This window comes from Lissotriton helveticus, chromosome 2_2, assembly GCF_964261635.1.
Source record: "Lissotriton helveticus chromosome 2_2, aLisHel1.1, whole genome shotgun sequence".
NCBI lineage: Eukaryota > Metazoa > Chordata > Amphibia > Caudata > Salamandridae > Lissotriton > Lissotriton helveticus.
This window is the reverse complement of record NC_136060.1, coordinates 260,878,677-260,902,926: the sequence shown is the minus strand read 5'-3', so window position 1 is coordinate 260,902,926 and position 24,250 is coordinate 260,878,677.

Genomic DNA, 24,250 nt, shown 5'->3' with positions numbered 1-24,250 from the left:
CTAAGTCTTTTTTACGCAACATATGTACATCCAGAAAAAATGATGGACACCATGTAGAAAAAGAAAATGAGAGAGTAAAATTGAAAAGGAAGGAGAGAACTTCAAAGAATCCTAAAATTGGAGCAGGAGAGCATAATATGTATAGGAATAGAAGGCAGAATCAGTTTAGAGACATTCGTAGACAAATGTTTTGCAATAGAGTGGTTTTAAATTTGTTAAAAAATATTAAAAAAGGTAAACAGAGCTGCTTTTTATAAGAAAAAGAAAAGTGTAGAGAAGATTGTTGATCAGGCTTTTGAAGTTAAGAAAACATTATTTATTTTAATAATCAATAGAATTAGGACACTTAACAAGACAATTGATGTTTTCAAATCAAACAGTAGATGGAAAAGAGTAATTAATCGGACTAATTTTTGTAACGTTTTTTCTGGAGAATGGATGCACAGTTCAAGTTGTGAGCCATTTTTTAATGAGGAGAGTTACTTCCAGGAGAATGATTTAGTGCATGCAGTTGACACCAGTGGTCGAGCGTATGAAGTGAAAGACGGTTGTCCGATTGAAAAAGAGAAACTTGTGCCTAGAGAACCAGAAGAGGTGTTATCTGATGGAGTTTTAGGGAGATGTACTAAGGGTCCAGTGTACACTTGGAAGTGTAGTAGTATTTGTAGTGTGCGACAGGAATCAATTGATTTGTTTTGTAATTTCTTACGTACATATAGTAAAAAAAGTATAAAGCAGAAAGTGAGGTTGTTGCAAGACTTAGATCCTTGCAGAGTGAGAGGAATCACAGGTTTGCAAGGCCATTCACTGGCTTGTTTTTCTAGAAAAGTCTGTCAGAGTGTTTTTCATCATTTTAGGATGTTAGCAGTGCATCATACCAAAATGAGGAAATTAGTGAGAATGTTGTATTATGCAAAAAGTCCAGCACTTAAGCTTAAACAATTAAACAGTGCTCTTTTGCATGGAACAGAATTAGATGTGAAGAAGATTTGTGAAGAAATTGAGATTTGTTATTTTCGTGAGCAAGAGGACAGTGTAGAAATTGAGACAGCAATTCAAGGTAATGTGGAAGACAATGTACAGATTTTAAATACAGAAAAGTTTGAGAAGGAAATTACCAGGTTTAAGGTGAAATCAAGTGAAAGGCCGAATTTTACTTGTGTGTGTTGTCGACGGACTCATGATAAGATTCAGACTAGGTTAGTTGATTTATATGCAAAAAGTGAAAAGATGGATAATTATGAGTGGAAAGATTTAGCAACTTATTTGTGGGTGGAGAATTCTTTTGATTTGAGTTCTGATCAGCGTATTTGTAAATATTGTTATGACAAATTAAATCAAAACATAATGCCTGCTAGAGCTGTTCATAATAATCTGGAGTTGATAGACATTCCCCGTGAATTGATGGATTTAAATACATATGAGTCTATTTTGATTCAATGTGTCCATCCTTTTCAGGCAATTGTTCGCATGGAGCCTAAGATAGGGAAATTGCCTCCTACAGATTTGCAGAGAGGATTAAAGGGAAGAGTTGTTTATTTGCCCCTAGATTTGAAAACAAATATTGATACAATTGGTATAGAAAAAGTAGAAGAGGAACCTTTAGTTATTCTAGTTAATGGGGTTCCAACAAAGAGTAAACAAATCTGGCAAGATTTAGTGGATGTTAGGAAAGTCAAAAAGGCAACGATGTATTTAGTCAAAAACAATGAGTACTACAAAGATGTATGTGTTGCAGCAGAGGAAACTGCTACAGATGAAGACAGTGATTGTTCAGGCGGCCAAATTGAAAAAGTTGATGTGTCTAGAAGTGAAGAAATATATGAACATTATACTGTTCATCCTTTGCATTCCAAAGAAGTAATGGGGAATGCAATTGACTTGTTTCAAATGAAAACAGCAAAAGGAAGTCCCATTAGTGTATGGGAAGAAAGTTTGGAAGCTCGTTGTTTTCCACAGCTATTTCCAACAGGTCGAGGTGGACGATATGACGATCGACCACTTCAAATTCCTGCATCTGAATATCGAACTGTAAGATTATATGCTGAAGATGCAAGGTTTCGTCAATGCATTGCCTATTTGTTTCATCTACTGTATGAAAGTGACTTGTCTGGGCTTTCTTATGCAGTAAACCATATTCTGAAAAGTGGAGCACATCTACAAAATGTTTCGGCGAGGGACTTTATGGAGAAAGTGAATCTGCAGGATAATATTTCAGAATCTCATCTAATCAATCTCATGGCATGTCAGCGTGGTACAAATGAGTATTGGTACCGTCGCCATGGGGAATTGAAATGTATGCTAAGAAACTTAGGAACTCCTACATGGTTCCTCACTCTTAGCTGTGCCGAGTATGCATGGGAGGACTTACTTCAATTTCTACGAGAGGCCAATGCTAATATACAAAATATAGAATTCAAAACACCTGGAGAACTGTGTTCTTTGGATCCAGTGAATGTATGCAGATATTTTAATCATAGATTTGAAGCTATGATGTCTTTTATTACCAACAAAAAAATCCTCCCTTTGGAGAGGTTTTGGATTTCTTTTGGAGAAAGGAGTATCAAGCTAGAGGTACTCCTCACATACATATGTTGTTGTGGCAAAAAACTCTAATGTAATTTATCCTTCCCACAAATTACATTAGAGTTTTTCGCCTATTGATCCTTTTACCCCTTGTTTTAAACTCACACATCTTTTGATTTTTGCACTGCACTCGATCCCATCTTTATCATTTGTTCATGGGTAACTTAGCGATTGATGGTGCGACCCAATTGAGTAAGGGCGATGGATGGGTCTCATTGATCAAGAGACATACCACCCCATTTTTGGATGACCAAATGAGAACATTTGATCTACATACCTATTTGATGGGAATCCAACACATCTCTGTACGGGTCTTACCAACAATCTCAGTAGGTCCTTCGACATGTTTGTCCTGGCACACATTCAGATATAGAGACTTATGTAGCTCTATTAGCGCCTAACTCACTTATGTAGGAGTTTTGCAGCAGCTCGGAGTACTTGAAGCTCCGTTATAGACCCCCGGTTCTTTTGTTGTTAGGATTACAGTTAGGGGGATACGAACTGGGCAGGTCTTTAAATTTCCCTCAGACCCTTCTTCAATTGTTTGTGTTTTACCATCAGAGTTCTTCTTCATTGAGTCAGGATCCACTAGGAGGACCAATTATCCAAAATGAAGCTGCTACTGCCATGGATGAGGTGGAAAGAGCTATGGAACAAGGTCAAGATGATGAAGTTAACTTAGAAGATTTGGTGAAACAACTAAACCTTGAGCAGAAACAGATATATGACGAAGTCACAGAACAGATTGAACATGGATTCAGTCATGAGAAAAAAGAGTGCTCATGTACATCATTTAAGCCTGTCCAACTGTATGTGAGTGGAGAAGCGGGAACTGGAAAATGTTTTCTGATTAAAGCCATTGCAACTTATCTGCAGAAAAGGACTGAATCACCCGCTGTCTTGTGTTGTTACTGCTCCAACTGGGCTGGCAGCACATAACATTAAAGGGATTACTTTACATCGTTTACTGATGCTGCCAGTGGAGCATGATAACAAATTGGAGTATCACAAGCTATCAGGAGATGCGTGTTCCGAAGTTTCGAGAGTCCTGAAGAAAATGAAACTTCTTATCATTGATCAAGTAAGCATGGTGTCAAATATCATGCTCGCTTTTGTGCATTTGAGAATGCAAGAAATTCTTAGAACAGACTATGATGTCTTATTTGGTGGAAAACATATTATTGTTTTTGGAGATCTTCTGCAGTTGACTCCAGTGAAAGGACAACCTGTGTTCAAAATGCTCACACATGAAGATACCAGGAAGAGCTTAGGGAGCATTGGAAACGTTAATATATGGTTAAACTTTAAATATGCAGAACTGCTTCAAAATATGCGGCAGGCAAATGATGAAGATTATAAAAATATTCTACAAGATGTAAGGATTGGAAAAGTAAGTCAGCAAGGGAAAGAAGCTTTACATGCACGATTAATTTCAAATTTGTACCCAAATGAAAACATTCTTCCAGAGAACATATTTAAGAAAATTAACGAGAAGAAATCTGGCATATGTTTGTTGCCAACTCTGAAAGAATGTTCCATGTTCAACAACAAAATGTTACAGTTAGAAAATGAAGAGATAGTGAAACTGGAAGCTATTGATAAAATAGAGCATATGGGAGCAACAATTATTTTGTCTGAAAATTTGAAATCAAAATTGGATTCATTAGAGAAGACTATATCTAAAACTGCTGGTTTTGAAAAGACTCTGGATGTGTGTTTGAATTGTCGTGTCATTTTAAGAAGGAATTTAAATGTTGAAAGAGGTCTAGTAAATGGAGCAATGGGTTATGTTGTTGGTTTTGTGAATTACAAAAATAGAGATGGAATTGAAATTTTAAAAATTTAATTTGATGACATTGATGAAATAGAACAAATTTGTCGTTGTTCAGCTAGATTTTTGCTCGTGAAAGACTTATATGTTCGCCGAAAACAGTTTCCTATTTGTTTGGCATATGCGGTGACAATTCATAAGTCTCAAGGTTTAAGTGTAGATAGCGCTTTGGTGAACATTGGAAGTTCTGTGTTTAAAGAGGGTATGGCATATGTGGCATTATCACGAGTCAGAACTTTATCAGGATTGTACTTGATTGAGTGCGATGAAACAAAGATTTGTGCAGATTTAGATTGTGTAAAAGAATACAATAGGTTAAGAAGAGAGTATGCTCCACATTTGCCTCAATATCCTCTGATTGAAAAACGTGTGGTAGGCCGAAAAAGAAGAAATGAGAGTAATTGCAGTGAGGTATCAGCAAAAAGGCATAAAGTAGATAAAAGTGTAATTGTAAAGAGAAACAAAAAGGATTATGTTGAAGATGTTGTTGGATTTCAGTTTGAAAACAGTTCTGGTGTCAACTGCTATGCTAATGTAGTAGTTAATGTTGTTTTTTTTCTTCAAAATTTACAAAGACAGATTGTTGAAAATCGGGAACAAACATTGTGCTGTTTATTGAATTCTGTGTTAGACAAATGTAGTAGTGATAGAGCAAAAATAGAAAGTGTTTCAGAAATTAGAAATCTTCTAGATATATGTTCAGGTCAAAATCAATTTTCACAGAATATTCAGCAGGATTGTCAGGAATTTTTAATATATATGTTTGATGTATTACAAGATGAAGGAGTAGATATAAAAAATCTATTTGGCCTTTCTTATCAATGGCAACATGACTGTGATAACTGTGCTTCATCAAGTACTACTAGAATAGACTCTGAAAGATTTATATATTTAACTTTACCAGACTGCAAATCAGTGTCTTTCAATAATCTAGTTAAAGCAGCGGATCACAATATGGTGTGTACCCAATGTAAGTCTGCAATGCTGTCCACAATATTTCTACAAAATTATGGTCACTATGTTATTTTAATGTTCCACCGATGTAGACCTGATGGAACTAAATTGACAACTTCTATTAAAAATGTTGTGGCTTCTCAGTTATCGATATCAGGAAGAACCTTTGCAACTGTAGCTATTATTTTTCATGATGGTCCTTCTACAACATCAGGGCATTACACATGCTATTTAAAAACTTCTAAAGCTTGGACCCAATGTAACGACAATCATTTGACTTTCAAACAACGTTTGCCTTTTGGCTTTATAAATTCATATCTAGTGTTTTTACAGCCAAAATTTAGGTAAAGGTAATTGGCCTATGAAGACGGGAGGAGTACTCATATATACTCATACATCTGACACTATTTGGCCAAATGGAAAGGTGCAAGAATGAGTAAAGAGTCATGACTGAAAAAAAGGAGTATATTAAAATTTTGAAAATATTTCAGATGTTCTTGGAGTTTTTCTTGTAGAAAGTCGATGAAATGGATTTCTAAGTGAACAGCAAAATACTATGCAACGAGAAAAGGACCTCCATGATATACTATTTGGCCTCAAGAAAAAGTAAGTCAATCAAAGATTAGCGTAGATTTGTCATTTGTCAGTATGTAAGGTTTTTTTTAAAACACAATCTTTTAGATTGTGTTTTTTTTCCCGCTGTCATATGATGAGCAATTTGAACTCACTACTTTAAGTGAAATTCAATATATTCTGAGAACAGCAAAAATAAACTATGTAACATGTTGTAGAAGTTATTCTATACTTTGGATTGTGTAAATTAAATTGTATTCCCATTCTCTGACACTTACTTTCCTTCTTTCATCTTCATTCAGCTCTTTTTACTCACTTATAATGTCTTTCTCTCACTCTCTGTAACCCCCGTTCCCTTACTCCACTTCTTTGACAACCCCTCATTTTCATTTCAACTGTGTGTATCCCGTCTCTCCCTTGCATAACTTTTCAGCTTTCAGTCTTTCTGCTTTTCTTCTCTTTTCCGTATTTTCCTCCTTTGCTCTTTTAGTAATTCCTGTTTACTCACTCAGCAGTATTATTGCACTCTATCACTATAAATCACCCACTCTCCTTAGCTTATCTTTGTTTGCTCTTTACTTTTGACCTCTTCTCTCTATTTTCATTCACTACTTCTATGTCCTCAGTGCCTCACTCTACTTGTGTTATTTTCACTTGTGTTTATCTACCTTCTATCACTTCTTTTACAACAACTTCACTTCTCCTCTCTCATCGTTCTTCATCCCATTTCTTTTACTCTGGTTCCGTTACTATCCATCATTTCCTTTCTTTCAATGTCCTTCTCTTTACTTTCATCACCAAATTATTTTCTCTCAGTACCACTGTTTTAGTCGTCTTCTCCTCTCTTTCCTTTTTTTGCAGACTTACTTTTTTTCTTTTCTCACTCATTGTACTCCACCTCACTCAGTTTTTCTCTTAGTGTGTCTACGTTATAACTTCCTCAGTCCATTTCCTTAAATTGTTGTATATTATTCTGTCTCCCTTCATCCTTTCACATATGACTGTTCTTCTCTTACTCTCAGTTATCTTCTATTCCTCATTCTTCTAAATGCATCCTTAATTAGACTGTTTTCTGTCTGTCATTATCTTTTTACTTACTTCTGTTTCCTGATTTAGTTTTGCTAACTCACATTGTTTTAGTATCTTTCTTACCTTCAGTTCATTTCTCTGTACTTCACTCTCTTTTTCTTAGTGAATCTATATGCCTTACTCTTTGTAATCTGCTCTCCTTCTATTTCTTTTTCCCTCTTTTTGTCCTTCTACCTTAGTTTATTTCCCTTTCTGTGTTCTTCACTCTCACTTTATTTCTAAATAGAGTGTTATGATGTTTTTAGCTCTTCATTTGTATCTTTTAATTTAAAATACATATTTTACTAATTATAACTTATTTTTTCTTCTCTCTTTCACAGATACCAACTGTAGTAAAAAAAATAAAGTTACATTTATTATATGGTAAGTATGACTAACTAAAAAAATGTAGTTTGTTATCACCCTTTGCTTTAAGGTCACTAACATTTTCTCAATCTACCTCACTCCTGTGTTTTAACGCTGCTTCTTTCACTTATTCTTATTCTCCATGTTTACTTCCCTTTCCCTATTTACCCTCTCATATTCAACTTCTTTTGATCCCTATTCTTTACTTCACTTACCCTCTGTTCCCTTCCTTTGCTTCTTCACTCATTCTCTTTTTCTTAATTATTTACCTTACTCCTACACATATAGCTCATCCCCCTCCCAACACATGCACATACCTGTAACATACACCCACACACACCACACACACACACCTCATACACACAAAAAACCTCCCACACACACTCTTCAAAAACACACACACATTCCATACACACACATACATCGAACACATATACACCCCACACTAATACACTTTTCATACATATTTCACACACCCTCATTTCTACGCACACCAAAACAGTCCACACAACCACACCCACAGACACACCTTACACACCCAAACTCCTACCTACACGCACTGACTCCCTGTAAGTCACACACATTGCATTACTTAACTTTTTTTGCTGTTTTACTCAAGCCCATTCAGGTACTGTTTCCTTTACTCTCTATGTCCACTCTCTATGTCACTCACCATGTGTTATCCTAATTCAATATTTCTCCCTCTTTCACCCCTCTTTACTTATACTATGGGTAGCGCACCGGGGAGCATAACAAGGGGAAAACCAAGAGAAACAGTAAAATAATATTTTAGAGTGCTTTGAGGTAGGGTAGCTGTTCTGTTGTGTGGATGATTTACTTACTGCACTCCTTCCACTCCTTTTCTCAGTCCCTCTGTTCTCACAGTTCCTCACTCCCGTTCACTCAGTCCGTCTCTCTTACTCTAATTGTCTCTGTCTCTTCACTCTTTCACTACTTGTTCATTATGTTTTCTCCCTGAAGTTCAAGCACACTACGTTATTTACATTTCTTTGCTGCTTCAATTATTCCCTTTCTGTTACTTCTTCTTTTCTTCTTTCAGTTTTTTCTCTCTGTCAATCCACATGTTTTAACTTTAGTCGATTTTATCCATCTTATTTCATCCCTCTTTAGTTATGGACACTACTTTTTTCTCTCTCTCCCTCACCAGTGTTATTTAAATCTGGTTCCGTTATTACCTTTTATTTGTACATCATTTTTTCACTTTCCTTTTACTCTTTACAGCCACTCACATTCTTCATGTGCCTCTGCTTTAGTATTATTCTTCTCTCTTTCTTTGTTTCACAGCCTTATATTTTTTTCATTTTCTCTCTTACACTTTCTTATATCTTTTACACTGTTTTACTATGTATTATACAGTACCTCTGTGTTGCTCTCTCTTGCTGTCTATCTCTTAACATTACTCTCTCTTTCTCTTTCTCTTATGCTCTCCTTCTCTTGTTTTTTTTTTGTTTTTTTTTATTGCGCTAACTGGGCGTTCTCCGGTGCGCGCACCGGGAAGCGCACCTATGAGAAAAATGAAGTCAAGAGTGCTAAAAATGTTAGTAATTTTTTAGAAATGGGAGGTAGTTCTGAAAAGAACTTTTTAAAAATGTTTATGTTGTTTTATATATTTATTTATTTTTCTGAACATTTTTTATTTTTTTTGTATTTTTTTAACAATTTTATGTTTTTTTTGTTTTTTTTGGGGGGGAACAACGAAAAACAGGCATTAGAAAGGGCTCAACAGGAGCAAAAAAAAAATGTACTTCTTGGGGCGTTTTGAGCACTTGTGGTTTTCAAACGCTCTATTAATTAAAATGATACTCATATTTCCATATGAAATAAGTTCACCACAATAAATGCACACTAGTTTCATGTGCACAAAATTCTGTTGAATGTTTGGGACCGTCTCCCTCGCCTCTGGTCCCGATAGAGTTACCTGTGACGATGTACTGGCCACAGGAGTTGGTAGGTTATCTTGGAGGTGACGCAGCTCAGCAGCGCTGTCATTGTTTGGATGCCACCTCTGCATGTGGCGGTGCATAGTATAGTTACCAAAACTATACTTTTTGTTTGTACCTCTAGACAAAACATCTTTACAAATGAGGCATGTCACATATCGGGCATTGACCTTTTTTTGGTCTCGAGGAAAAGAAAAAAATTGCCATATAAAATGGTCTTTGTGGTGTGATTTGCGGGGCTGTTCAGGCAAGAACTGCCTCCGCTCTATGTCCACTTCCTCTTCTTCTTCCTCTTCCTCTGGGTTTGGAAGGAACTGCGCAGGTGGTCCTTCCTTCCTAGGTGGTTGTTTTGGGGGTGGGGGTCCACCAGCTGCAGCTACTACAGATGCCATTATTTAAACAAGGAGAAACAGGTCTTCCTCTCACAAAGATGAAAGTCAGAGTGAGGAAAAAAGGAGGGGTTTTCTTCATTTGGGAAAATAAATAGTTCTAAACCAATGAAAAGTGTTATTTACAGGTCACATGACCTATCACGCTTATGTTACGCGTCCCGCTCCGCGCCCTGAGCGCTTCCGGGGTGCTGCGCTTCGCGCCTCGTTCGCGCTCCGGAGCACTTCAGAGTGCGCGAACGCGGCGCGTCATAAGACGCATTACGCGGCAACGCGATACGTCGCGCTTACGCGACGCGACGCGATGTTGTTCTCGAACGCGGCAGTTGTGCAAACGGTACGTTTCCCGGTGCGCGGACCGGGTCGCGGCATAAAATTGAGCTAACGGGAAACTACCCGGTGCGCGAACCGGTAGCGAAACAAAAAAAATATATATATACATAAAAAAATTATAGTAAATACATATAAAATATATTTTTCCATTAGAAAAAGAATACATTTAACAGCTTTTAATATTTGCTATTAAAAAACCATTGAAATTCATTGGAAAAACCATAGGTTATAGACCATATATAGTTAGGAATTAGCATTTACAAAACCTTGAAAATTCACTGAAAAAACCATACGTTATAGACCATATACAGGGGCACATTAGGATGGCGGACGGAAGAGCGACCGCAGCCCTGGAGTACGCGGAAAATGCCTTTTCCGTGTCCGCCAGCCGCGGACACTCCGTCCGCCATATCAGGATAGGAAACAGTGTCAAATTTCCGTCCGTGTCGGAAAAGCACGCACCGCCGCCCAACTACACCTGACCACGCGGCGGACGGAACAAATCCTGAGACTCCGCCGTACGTACTGACGTCTAAGACCGTCCCCCAAATCAAGATGGTGGAAATTACTCATAAAACCGCAGCGGAAAAACAACCTGTCTGAACATGGCGGATTCCCCACAGCGAAGAAAAGATACATAGCAGAGATACCCACCACAAGCTGCTCGCCACCATGGACCCAGCGCTACACGCTTTCCCGATGCTCTTCGCGATCCACCACGTCCTAGTCTTGGCCCACCATGGACGCCGACGCAGGTAAGGCACAAACCATTGGCTGCATGGAGGGGAATACCTGCAAGGGTCGTGACGTAGGGAGGGGGAGTGTCATGTTACCGAAACACTGATGAGAAGCAAATAGAAATACACATTTGTAGTACGCAAGCATGAATGACAACGACAAACCACGAGACATGATTGTCTACCTTTATTGCACATAATAGGGTTATAATCACAGTGTATGCGTGAGCATGGGCAAAGTGGGCACCAGAGCATGAACATCAGAGGCAGCAGATCAGAGGGCAGAATGCAGTATCAGAACAGCAACAGGGCATTGTGCCCAACAGAGCAGGTACATCAGAGGCAGCACGTGAGAGGGCAGAATGCAGTATCAGAACAGCAACAGGGCATTGTGCCCAACAGAGCAGGTACATCAGAGGCAGCACATGAGAGGGCAGAATGCAGTATCAGAACAGCAACAGGGCATTGTGCCCAACAGAGCAGGTACATCAGAGACAGCACGTGAGAGGGCAGAATGCAGTATCAGAACAGCAACAGGGCATTGTGCCCAACAGAGCAGGTACATCAGAGGCAGCACGTGAGAGGGCAGAATGCAGTATCGGAACAGCAACAGGGCATTGTGCCCAACAGAGCAGGTACATCAGAGGCAGCACGTGAGAGGGCAGAATGCAGTATCAGAACAGCAACAGGGCATTGTGCCCAACAGAGCAGGTACATCAGAGGCAGCACGTGAGAGGGCAGAATGCAGTATCAGAACAGCAACAGGGCATTGTGCCCAACAGAGCAGGTACATCAGAGGCAGCACGTGAGAGGGCAGAATACAGTATCAGAACAGCAACAGGGCATTGTGGACTACAGAGCAGGTACATCAGAGGCAGCACATCAGAGGGGCTAAGTGCATCAACAGTCCATAGCACTGAACATGTCCATCAGAGGAAGCACGTGAGAGGGGCTAAGTGCATCAACAGTCCATAGCCCTGAACATGTCCATCAGAGGCAGCACGTGAGAGGGGCTAAGTGCATCAACAGTCCATAGCACTGAACATTGAGGTACTGGGTTTTTCAGAACCGGTACTTAACCGGTAACCCAGCAGTGTCAGGGAATACACACCCAAAGACCTCGAGTCCTTTTCCTGATTCAGACCACAGAAACTCAGAGTCTTCTAGGTGAAGTCAAAGATTAGTTTATTGGCTGCAACCAAGGTAACAAGTGTCCTAGAAGTACAACACGGGGAAGTATATTCTCAGAAGACTGCTCAAATTTACAAAGTCAGGATTCTCTTCTTATACACAATTTTAGGCTTCAGGCAAAACATTCTTGGTTGTAAAGTAAATCGTTACCATATTTCTAATACAAAGAAAAGGCAGAGTCATGATGACATGTCCATATTTCACTTCGTGCTGCCTACAACAAATCATCCGGCAAGGGCCAACATTTCATCAGATATCGCTGGACCCCCAATAAAAACGGGCACCTCCCCATCATAAAGTAAGTGAAGCAAAAGAGTAAAGACAGATGTGAGCAAGATACGGCAGGTGTGTGTGCAATGAGGAGGTTTATGGCCGGCTGAGCCCTGATGCTATCTTGCTTGGCCACTGGAGGGGAACTGACCTAACGAGTTCGGCCTGGGGCAATGGTTCCAACTTGCACAGGTCATGGAAAAGTCGATTAAGGAGTATGTGTCCTTGTGGAATTGAATTCAGCTGGATTAAGGCCTATGTAAAGGGCAACTCACAAAATGGCTGCCATACACAAAATGGAAGCCGAGGGTTCTGAACGAGAGTGACGATTAAAAGGTGAAATCGTCACTCGAATATGCTGAAAATGTATGTACATGATGTACTGGTCATTCTCGGTCTTTTGATACCAAATTCGTCAATTTACGATGAAGTTTTATTCTCGAGTGCAGATACCTTACACGAGTCCAGAATTTCCAGTACTACAATCCCTCCTTTTGCCCTTACATAGGCAATTAATCTATCCTCATGTTAGTCTGAGTCCAGATCTATATCTCTAAAGTCATTGAGATGTTGCTGTAACATCATTCTGGTACTTAGTTCATCTCTTGACACAGGTTTCCTTACACATGATGTAACACAGAGGCCACATATTGCAGGAGCGCACTGTATGCATAGACAGAACAGGAAAAGAATAGCTAAGACCATCCCAATGACCATTAGAATTTTCCATCCCCAGGCGGATATCAGTTCCCAGAACCATCCCATCAATGACCAATCTCCTTTATCCATATGAATAGATTCGGAAATCTTATGTAGTTTGGAGATGGCCTGGTACACTGTTGGAGCATTATCAGGGATGAAGATACAGCAACTAGATTTGATCAATCTGCATACTCCACCTCGGTCTGCAAGGATGACATCTAAGGCGACCCTGTTCTGAAGGGTCATAAGACGATCCGACTGGAGCTCAGCAGTCAAGTTACTATGGGCACCAGCAGTTTCAGTCACGGTGGACTCAACTACCCTTGTCAATTGTCTTATGTTCCTGCTGTTAGCCATGGATCCCCAGAACGGCAGAAAACCCTTTGCAAAGTCACCAAATTCTTGACCTGCAGTGTCCTCTTCACTCAAGACACCTCTAACTATCCTGGTCCTGTGGTAGCCTGCCGCTGCTGTGTAGGTGGGAGGCAACAGGAAGGAAACAAAACAGGAGCCCAAAAAGTCGGGGGGCAACCATATATAGGCTCTATCATGGCAGATGAAATAAGTACCCTTAGCTGCTAAAAACGCTGGGGAAGTCTGAGATCCAAAGACATATGTTTCTGTATAGACACTCTTACCTAACTGAGCTCTGGGATTCCTGCCAATACCTTGCAGACACAGGTGACCCTGATGGGGTACGATCCATATTGGGGATGATTCTTTCGCCTGCTGTCTCTCACTTAAAGTAGCTCCATATCCGGTCACGTTCCAATTTACATATGCAAGTATCTCATCATCAGGAGTATCTTCATAAGAAATGACTTCCTTAATCATGTCAACTATGCCTTTTACTAGGGCGCTAGTCTTGAGGTTGTCTTTTACAGAACGTAGGGGTTGGATTTCACGTGCATATATGAACATCGTTCTGTATGCCCATACAGAGCCATTACGACTGAAAGGCAAAACTAGATAAGGGATACCTTTATCCGTAGTGTGAGGCATAAGGCCACAAACCCAACAGTCAGTCGTGTTCATCACTAGCTCGTGCTGGTGCAATAGCTGAATGAAGGAGTTATTAATGAACTCTAACCTTCTATTGTATTCATGGCCAGGAAGGGGGTAGAAAGAATGAGAGGAAACAGTAGTAGGAGGTATGGGTGATGTTGTGGGCGCAAATGTTACATGGAAAGAGAATAAAACATAACTTATCAAGAAGATCATTACGCTGAATAGCATAAAAATACACAATATTATAAAACTTTTCTTTGTCATCGTGTTACACAGTCTCTGCTTAAAGTTCATTTGTTTGGCAGGTCTCTCCACATCGGGAAACTCCATCCTCTCTAAAGTGCTGCCCGCGGTGGGAGGTTGCCTCTGCTAAGGGATGCTTCCGTCAGTCTAGGGCAACTCCCTTGGACCAACCAGAACTACCGACCTAACGTCGTCAGCTGCACCCCAAAGACTTTAATCAACCGCGGCCCTAGCAGCGGAACCCGGATGGCGGTTCGAAAAACAAAAATAAGCAAGTTTCTTAGATGGGAGAGCTGCACTTTCAAAAATAGTACTTGGGGGGGAAAAGATAGATTTATTTGTCCATAGGTCTTGGTCTCAAATCATAAAAGGAATCACTTTTATTAGTTCGTTTTTCTCGGTCTCAAATCGTATCTTCTTTTTCCCGGTGCTGTTTGATCCATAAACAAAAGTTCAGGCTCTGCAGTGTTCAATCGTTTCGATGGAGGCACAGCCTTTCGCAGAATGTTCTCGCTTTTACATTCAGAGTTAGTTCCTTTCACTCGTGCATCGCTGAAAGGCAGAAAACGAGGCACGGCATCCGTCTCTGAGTCGCCGACACCCTCCTGGACCCACTGGTCATAGGGCAGAGGTAAGGGTACCTTTTACAGTGGACCCCGTGGATCCAGGCCTTCTTCCCTTCCACTCGAACTGCCGATCTGGTAGAGAGAAGGACGAGATATGGTCCCGTCCACCTGGGCTGGTTGTTTTTGGTCCTCTGGAAGTTCCGCACCAGCACCCAGGTTCCAGGGTCAATGCTGTGTCCCGGAGTCTCAGAGACCGGAGGCAGGGTGTCATGTACCTGTTGATGCAAAACACGCAATTTAGCCGTCAATTCATACAGATAGTCAAGCAAAACAGGGTTTTCTAGCTCGCTGAACTTGGTGGGTCTAGGCACTCCCCATTTGTTGGCTGGCCGGCCAAAGACAATCTCATAGGGACTGAGTTTCACTCGCGAATGCACAGTCATTCTGGTGGATAGGAGTGCTAAGGGTAGAGCGTCAGGCCATTTAAGACCTGTGCTCGCCTGGATTTTGGCCAATTTAAGTTTAAGCGTGCCATTGTAACATTCTACTAATCCAGCTGATTGGGGGTGATTTGCAGCGTGGAACTTCTGCCTAATACCTAGCCCTTCACACACTCTCTTCATCACACGACCCACAAATTCACTCCCGTTATCAGACCAGACCATTCTAGGCATGCCAAACCTGGGGAAGTACTCTTTCACAAGGGCTTTTGCTGTGGACAAGGCAGTATTGTCTTTCAGGGGATATGCTTCTACCCATCTTGAGAAAGCACAAACAACAACGAGCACGTATTTTAAGTTGTTGCACCTCTCCATGTGTATGAAATCTAGCTGCAAAACCTCGAACGGATACGTAGGAGGTGCAAAATGACCAGCTGGAGTTGGGGTTCCCCTACCAGGATTGTGCTTCAGACATACCATGCAATTCTTGACAACATTCTCCGCACACTTGGGAATCCCTGAATTCTTCCACACTAGGGCCAACAACTCGCTCGCAAATCCCTTTCTTGCTGATATGAGCCATTTCATGAGCCATTGTAACCACTGCAAGCACATATGCATCGGGTAACAACCATCTCTGCTGCTCTGTCAATTCAATCCAACAACCATTTGCATCTATTCTACCTGTACTCTCTCTCCACGTGCTAACTCTTTCTCTGTGGCCTCAGCTTGGATGGACTTCACACTCTCTATCGTGTCCTCATATTCCAACATCACCAGTCCATCTTTCAGGGCTTGCAACATACATTCGACTCGTCACATTACTTGCGGTTTCTTTCGCAGTTTCATCAGCAAATGCGTTTCCATGACCAACGTCATCAGTCACCTTTTTGTGAGCAATACATTTTACAATCGCCACTTGTAAAGGCAAAGTCAGTGATTCTAGAAGCTCATTTACCAACTGACCATGCTTAATTTTAGCTCCATGCAAAGTCAGGAACCCACGTTCTCTCCACAATCGTCGAAAACTGTGAGCCACACCAAACGCGTACTGGCTGTCGGTGTAGACAGTCACTTTCATTCCTTTCGACAACACACATGCTCTAGTGAGTGCAATTAGCTCCGCTGCCTGAGCTGAATTATGTGGGATGCGTGTAGCTTCAACAATCGTGTGCAAAGTCGTGACAGCATATGCTGCAGTCGTATCGCCATTCGGAAGCTTGAAACATGAACCATCCACCCTCAATGTACCATCACATTCAGCAAGAGGAGTGTCGAAGAGGTCTACTCTTCCTTTCGTCTCTTCTTGTGTTCTATAAAGACAATCATGCTGTTCTGAAGCATCTGATTCTTCTATGAATGGTAACAACGTGGCTGGGTTAAGGGTGTTGCACTTTTGAATGTGCACATGACTTGCTAGCAAAGTCAGTTCGTACCCTGACAATCGAGCACTGGTTAAGTGCTGTGTCTTGGTTCTATTTAACAATGTGTCTACTGCATGTGGGACCATCACGATTAGTGTATTATTCATTACTAGACCAGCAGACTGTCGAATAGAAACAGCTGCTGCTGCTGTGGCTCTTAAACAACTTGGCAATGCTCTAGCTACCGGGTCCAAAGTTGACGAGAAATAGGCGCATGGGCGCTGCCTACCTCCAAATAACTGAGTCAACACAGACAATGCACAGCCCTCCTTCTCGTGGACATACAATGTGAAAGGCTTACTGTAGTTGGGGGTACCTAACACAGGAGCCGAACATAATGCTGTGCGTAATTCAGAAAAACTGTTCTGACACTCATCAGACCAAGGAACGGGATTGGGTGTATTTTTACACGTTAATGCCACCAAGGGTTTGGCCAGTAACGAAAAATTTGGAATCCACTGTCTACAGTACGATGTAATGCCCAAGAAAGCACGCACTTCTTTCTGTGTTCTTGGCACATTCAATTTCGCTATTGCCTGAATTCTTTCTGGGGTCAGTTTCCTTCCCTCCTTCGATAAGAGATGACCTATGTAGGTCACCTCTTGTCGGCAGTATTGAAGCTTGGAAAGTGACACCTTGTGATGGAAATCGCACAGATGGCGTAACAATGACATTGTTGCTTTCTTGCAAATTTCCTCAGTATCCACAGCTATAAGCAAATCGTCAACATACTGTACAAGAGTAGCACCTTTTGGCAAAACAATCGTATCAAGCTGTGTTTTTAGAGCTTGGCTGTATATTGACGGACTTTCACAGTAGCCCTGAGGAGCGCATTTAAAACGGAAACTTCGACCTCCTAAACTGAAAGAAAAAATATCCCTGCTCTCCTCGGCGATCGGGATGCTGAAGAAAGCATTCTTCAGGTCAATCACCGAAAACCAAGAGGCAGAGGCTGGAATCATAGTCAATAATGTAGTAATGTCTGGGACAACTGGAAATTGTGGCACCACGATCTTATTCACCTCTCTGAGATCGATCACAAATCTGTACACCGGTGGCTGAGATGGGTCAGTACGTTTTAAAACAGGTAGAACAGGACTATTGCACACGTTGCCTCTTGTCTCTTCAATCACATCTTTTTCAATCAACTCGTGAACGATCGCAAGCAAAGCTTTCTCGCCTTCACTAGAAATTCTATGTTGGGGAATTCGTGGCATTTGAACATTGGTTTTCAATGTTACAACACATGGTGGAATTTCTAAAAGACCGACATCGTTAGGACCAGTAGCCCAAAGAATGTCCGGAAGAAACGACAACTCTGTTGGAAGTTTGTCTCTCGACAAATACATGGCAGAAACCACTTTCTTACCTAAAGTGAGTTGTACTCCCGAGGGAGAACAGTACAAAGTCGCATACAATCTTTTTAACAGATCCAATCCCAACAAATTCTCACCACAACCTGTTGTCAGAATAAGGGGTGCTTCTAATTCATGGGGACCAACAGAAAGAGTCAAAGGGTCAGAAATTGGATTTCTAACCGGGGCGCCAGAAAAACCTACTGATACCTTTGTTTCGCCAGACAAAGGTGCGCCAGGGAGTTTTGAGTGCTTAATGGAACTCTTCGTAGCACCAGTATCCAACAGAAAAGGTTCTGACACGCCTGATGTAATCACCTCAACGTATGGTCCACTCTGATCTACTGGAACTGAAACAACTCCCTCTCTTTGTCTATGGCTGTCCTAGCAATGATTATTCTCCCAATTCTCACTTTCTGTATAGTAATCATTCGTATAGTACTGAGCTGTCCTACCAGATGTGTTATTTTGCTGATCAAACTTGTTCATGGAATTTTGAGGTGGAAGGGGACGTTCGTTCCGGGGGGCATTCCCGTGTCCTCTTCCTCTAGGCGCTTGCTGAGCACCTCGACCTCTTACACCAGAAGCGCCATTCGCGCGCTGTAGTAGGATAGGGTAACTATATTTAAAATGACCTTCCTCCTTGCAATACGAACATTGGTTGGGACCTACAGAAACACGTGGTTGACAATACTCGATCCTTTGCGAGTTCCTCTGATATTGTTGAGGCTGCTGCAAATTACTCTGGTAGTGATTCTGGCTGCCATTGTTCTGGTTACCACCACCACGTGGCGGTTAGGCTTGCTGTAGCAAAACCTTCGTTTTCAGTTCTTTCGTTTTCTTTTCTACTTTATCTTTCTCGTCTTTGTCTCGATTTTCGTAATACTGTGCTGTAGCTAATATCTGTGCCGAAGACGAGTCTGCCCAAAAACTTTCCGAATCCTTTAACTTTTTGCACAACTCAGGAAGCAAATTGTGCACGAATTTATCGATGAACAGTCTCTGACCACCTTCTGTGCTCATATCTTGACCACTGTGGTCGACAAAAGTTTCTTCAAATCTGGTGAAGAAATCAGACACCGTTTCATCTTTCTTCTATTTACATGCAGACAGTTTATCCCAATTCACGCTTATTTCAGGTATTATCGTTTTCATATAATCAATTATTTTACCAGGCAGTTCTGCTATCAAAGGTTCAGGCTTAGCGCCACCTACTTGTAGGGCATCTGTCGCAGTAATGTTAGCCCATGAGTCACCTAATTCCTGATCATGATCCGTGTGACGAATCTTTCCCCATAAAGGCTGTGGAACAACGTTCCCAAATAACATATCGATATCGGCTAAATTCATTACACATGACCCAGCAGTCTGTGACAACTCTTTGTAATATCCTGCAGGGTTTTTACGCGGATCAGGTAATGTCTGTTTAAGTGCTAAAACTTCAGATCGCTTCCATGGGACATGTACCCACACACGCTGAAAGTGTGGCAGAATAGGTGGATTAGCCGTTGCGTCACCCTCTCTCCATTCAGGGGGAACTTCTCTCATGGGATACTGTCGCGCCTTTTTCCGAGGTGTAGCGCGCTCAGACTGTGAACCAGAAGTGTTCCCTTTACTCCGATAAGACAACAACATCTCAACCGCTTTTTGGACATCGGGACCTACGATCATTCCTTCCCCAAACTTGAACCGTACACGACACAACTCCTGCTGGTTGCGTTCTAAATCATTGTCTTCCAAATCCTCACGGAGGAAAACACACATTTGTTCAAAAACATATCTCTGTGTCGGTGCTTCCCACTGAAGGAAAACTTTCATGACAGATTCAACGTCATATTTTACAGTATCCGTAATCCATGTATGAGCTAAACGATTCAATACATCTCTCTTTTGGTAGTCAGGCAGTTGACTTTGCAACTGTCTTCGTTCCGGGTTAGGGGTCGTAGTAGGCGACCCGAAAAGGGGTGAGAAAATATTAGTTACAGTGCTGGCCATTCTCTGTCGAACGGAAGGAGAAACTGAAGGGAGAATGGGTGGAAAAGCAGGGTGAGATAAGGCTGAAGTAGAGGCAATAGCAGAGGGAGCATTATGAGAAATCGAAGGTGCACTTGGCAAAGTTGTAGAAGGCATAAGCGAAGTAGATGTAGTCGGTGTGCCTTGAGGAGGCTGCACCGGAGGAGCGGAAGCCAGCTGAAGAGCAGCTGGTGGGTGCTGTAGAGGAGCAGGCATAACAACCATGGGCGGCGCAACTAAGGGTTGCGGAGGCGCCGTGGCTGTTTGTGTATAGGGGGGTGGTGAACTTAACAAATGGCCCATTAACGGGTCTTCCTTAAGGTCTTTTGCTGCATCCTTCTTGGGACGCGGCAAAACTGGATAGCATTTATCTATCGCCATTTTACGCTGCCTGTGCAACTGCTCACTCATCTGTTCCTCTTCATTGTCTTTAAACTGCATAGCAGCTTTCATTACTGAAATATTCCCTTCTCTCTTATTTTTCTTCTCTAATCTAATTTCTTTTTGTCTGTCCTCCTTACGCCATAGGCGAAAAGAGTCAAACATCGCCGGCCCGGCTTTCTTTTTGAAAAGTTTAACTTTGAGGTTATCTAGGATTTCCGTGTCGAAGCTACAATGTTGGGGCCATTTTAAAACACCATCTCTCCTGGTGTATTTAATCCACACTTCGTTGTATGTGATGGGGCCTACCCCATGTTTCACATATAACTCGTAGGTTGGAGTTCCAACCGGAGGAACCGGACATGAGTCCTCCAATCGGGAGTCCCTATTATTACTGCCAATACAAAACAAATTTCCAAGTCTAAGACCAGGCATCTTCGCTCTCTAGTCTAGTTCCAAACTTCAAAGGATTATCGATTACGATATTTCTCGTGAATACACGAGTCCTTCGGTTTTGGTGCTTGCAAGTACCAACACAAAACTTTTTATCTCAAGGATACCAAAACTAAGACCAACTAAGGACTGGGAGACGCTCCACTTATACTTAACTGAGATATCGATGACGTCACCAGAAGACTCGTCTCAGTGTTTCGCTCTACCAAACTTCAAGGGTCCAAATCAGGGCGATAGCCAGGGCAGCAGACCTTCGTAGCCGTCGGGAAGCGGGGAACCTCGCAGCAAAGACTTTTGGACCACGTCGACATGCAGGGGTCGATGAAGTGGCGGCCTTCCTCCAGAATTTTCACACGAAGCTCCTCACGATCCTCTGGCTGACTGGTACCACTGGAATCGCCCTACGTTGGGGGCCAACTGAGGTACTGGGTTTTTCAGAACCGGTACTTAACCGGTAACCCAGCGGTGTCAGGGAATACACACCCAAAGACCTCGAGTCCTTTTCCTGATTCAGACCACAGAAACTCAGAGTCTTCTAGGTGAAGTCAAAGATTAGTTTATTGGCTGCAACCAAGGTAACAAGTGTCCTAGAAGTACAACACGGGGAAGTATATTCTCAGGAGACTGCTCAAATTTACAAAGTCAGGCTTCTCTTCTCATACACAATTTTAGGCTTCAGGCAAAACATTCTTGGTTGTAAAGTAAATCGTTAACATATTTCTAATACAAAGAAAAGGCAGAGTCATGATGACATGTCCATATTTCACTTTGTGCTGCCTGCAACAAATCATCCGGCAAGGGCCAACATTTCATCAGATATCGCTGGACCCCCAATAAAAACGGGCACCTCCCCATCATAAAGTAAGTGAAGCAAAAGAGTAAAGACAGATGTGAGCAAGATACGGCAGGTGTGTGTGCAATGAGGAGGTTTATGGCCGGCTGAGCCCTGATGCTATCTTGCTTGGCCACTGGAGGGGAACTGACCTAACGAGTTCGGCCTGGGGCAATGGTTCCAACTTGCACAGGTCATGGAAAAGTCGATTAAGGAGTATGTGTCCTTGTGGAATTGAATTCAGCTGGATTAAGGCCTATGTAAAGGGCAACTCACAAAATGGCTGCCATACACAAAATGGAAGCCGAGGGTTCTGAACGAGAGTGACGATTAAAAGGTGAAATCGTCACTCGAATATGCTGAAAATGTATGTACATGATGTACTCGTCATTCTCGGTCTTTTGATACCAAATTCGTCAATTTACGATGAAGTTTTATTCTCGAGTGCAGATACCTTACACGAGTCCAGAATTTTCAGTACTACAACATGTCCATCAGAGGCAGCACGTGAGAGGGGCTAAGTGCATCAACAGTCCATAGCACTGAACATGTCCATCAGAGGCAGCACGTGAGAGGGGCTAAGTGCATCAACAGTCCATAGCACTCAACATGTCCATCAGAGGCAGCACGTGAGAGGGGCTAAGTGCATCAACAGTCCATAGCACTGAACATGTCCATCAGAGGCAGCACATGAGAGGGGCTAAGTGCATCAACAGTCCATAGCCCTGAACATGTCCATCAGAGGCAGCACATCAGAGGGCAGAATGCAGTATCAGAACAGCAACAGGGCATTGTGGACTACAGAGCAGGTACATCAGAGGCAGCACATCAGAGGGGCTAAGTGCATCAACAGTCCATAGCACTGAACATGTCCATCAGAGGCAGCACATCAGAGGGCAGAATGCAGTATCAGAACAGCAACAGGGCATTGTGGACTACAGAGCAGGTACATCAGAGGCAGCAAATCAGAGGGCACAATGCAGTATCAGAACAGCAACAGGGCATTGTGGACTACAGAGCAGGTACATCAGAGGCAGCACAAGTACGTGTCCCAACCAACCCGTCCCAGGGACCACAACAGTGCAAGGCTGTTCTCAATGGACAATGGACACACCATGTGAAATAACATGTGAGTGAAGTGATCAGCACCTCACATCACAGAATCAGGTGGACTGCGTGAACTACCTGCCTCGGACACACTGCCAGCACCAGAAACAGGAGTGTGAGACACAGCCACAGCCCGAGTGACAGACACATGGGCCACAGACCCAGACACACTGCCAGCACCAGAAACAGGAATGTGAGACACAGCCACAGCCCGAGTGACAGACACAAGGGCCACAGACCCAGACACACTGCCAGCACCAGAAACAGGAATGTGAGACACAGCCACAGCCCGAGTGACAGACACATGGGCCACAGACCCAGACACACTGCCAGCACCAGAAACAGGAATGTGAGACACAGCCACAGATGTAGTGACTGACACGTGAGCCACTGACCCAGACAGACTGCCAGCACCAGAAACAGGAGTGTGAGACACAGCCACAGATATACTCACTGACACATGTGCCATAGACCCAGATACACTGCCAGGACCTGCAACAGGAGAGGGCACAACTGAGACTGTGCTACTACATGATGCATGACAGCAAACAACAGACACAGTGGCACTATCTGATACATGAGAGTCAACTGCACCTGCGCCACTGGGACCACTGAAATGATGAGCCACAGGGCTGTATGGGCCAGGAGGCAGGGTGGCCCTGGGAGCTGGGGATAGCTGACCTTGAGCGACATCGGGGTGGGCAGGTGTCAATGGTATGTGTCTGCGTTTCTTAGGGATATGTGAGTGCACCCTGGACAGGACAGGACTGGCAAGTGGTGGTGACTCTAAACAAATATCACCCACCATAGGTGGAGCATATGCAGCCGGGGATCAAGTTTCTGGGGACGTGCTGGAGCCTGCTTGTCATTTGCTGTGTGCCTGCCGCCTGGACTCAGATTCATGTGTAATGGGGGGTGCAACAACAGGGGACTCCCTCCTCTGCTTCTGACTGGCCTGGATGGGAGTGGAGGTATGGGGGGACTCCGCCGCGGAGATATCTGTTTGGCGTTCATTCGAAAACATCAGCCGCAGTGCAGCAAGGGGTGATGTATGCCTGTCCTTGACTGCGCCATTGTCCATGGTAGAAGCCTTGTCCATAGGATGTGCCTTATCCGTAGGTGGAGTGTTGTCTCTGGATTTTGCCTGTGCCTTGGTCGGTGCCCTGTTCCTGCCAGCAGACTTGTCGTCTGTGGTGTACCTGTCTCCAGTAGACACCTGCTCTCTATGTGTGTCCCTGCCCTTGGGCGATGGACCTTGCTCTGTTGTGTGTCTGTCCTTGGGACTCTCCCTGCTCTTAGGAGGTGCCTTTGTCTTTTGACTGTCTCTGTCCCTGTCCTTGGGAGTGGCCCTTTCCTCTGTTGTGGGCCTGCCCTTGGAACTCTCCCTGCTCTTAGGAGGTGCCTTTGTCTTTTGACTGTCCCTGTCCCTGTCCTTGGGAGTGGCCCTTTCCTCTGTTGTGGGCCTGC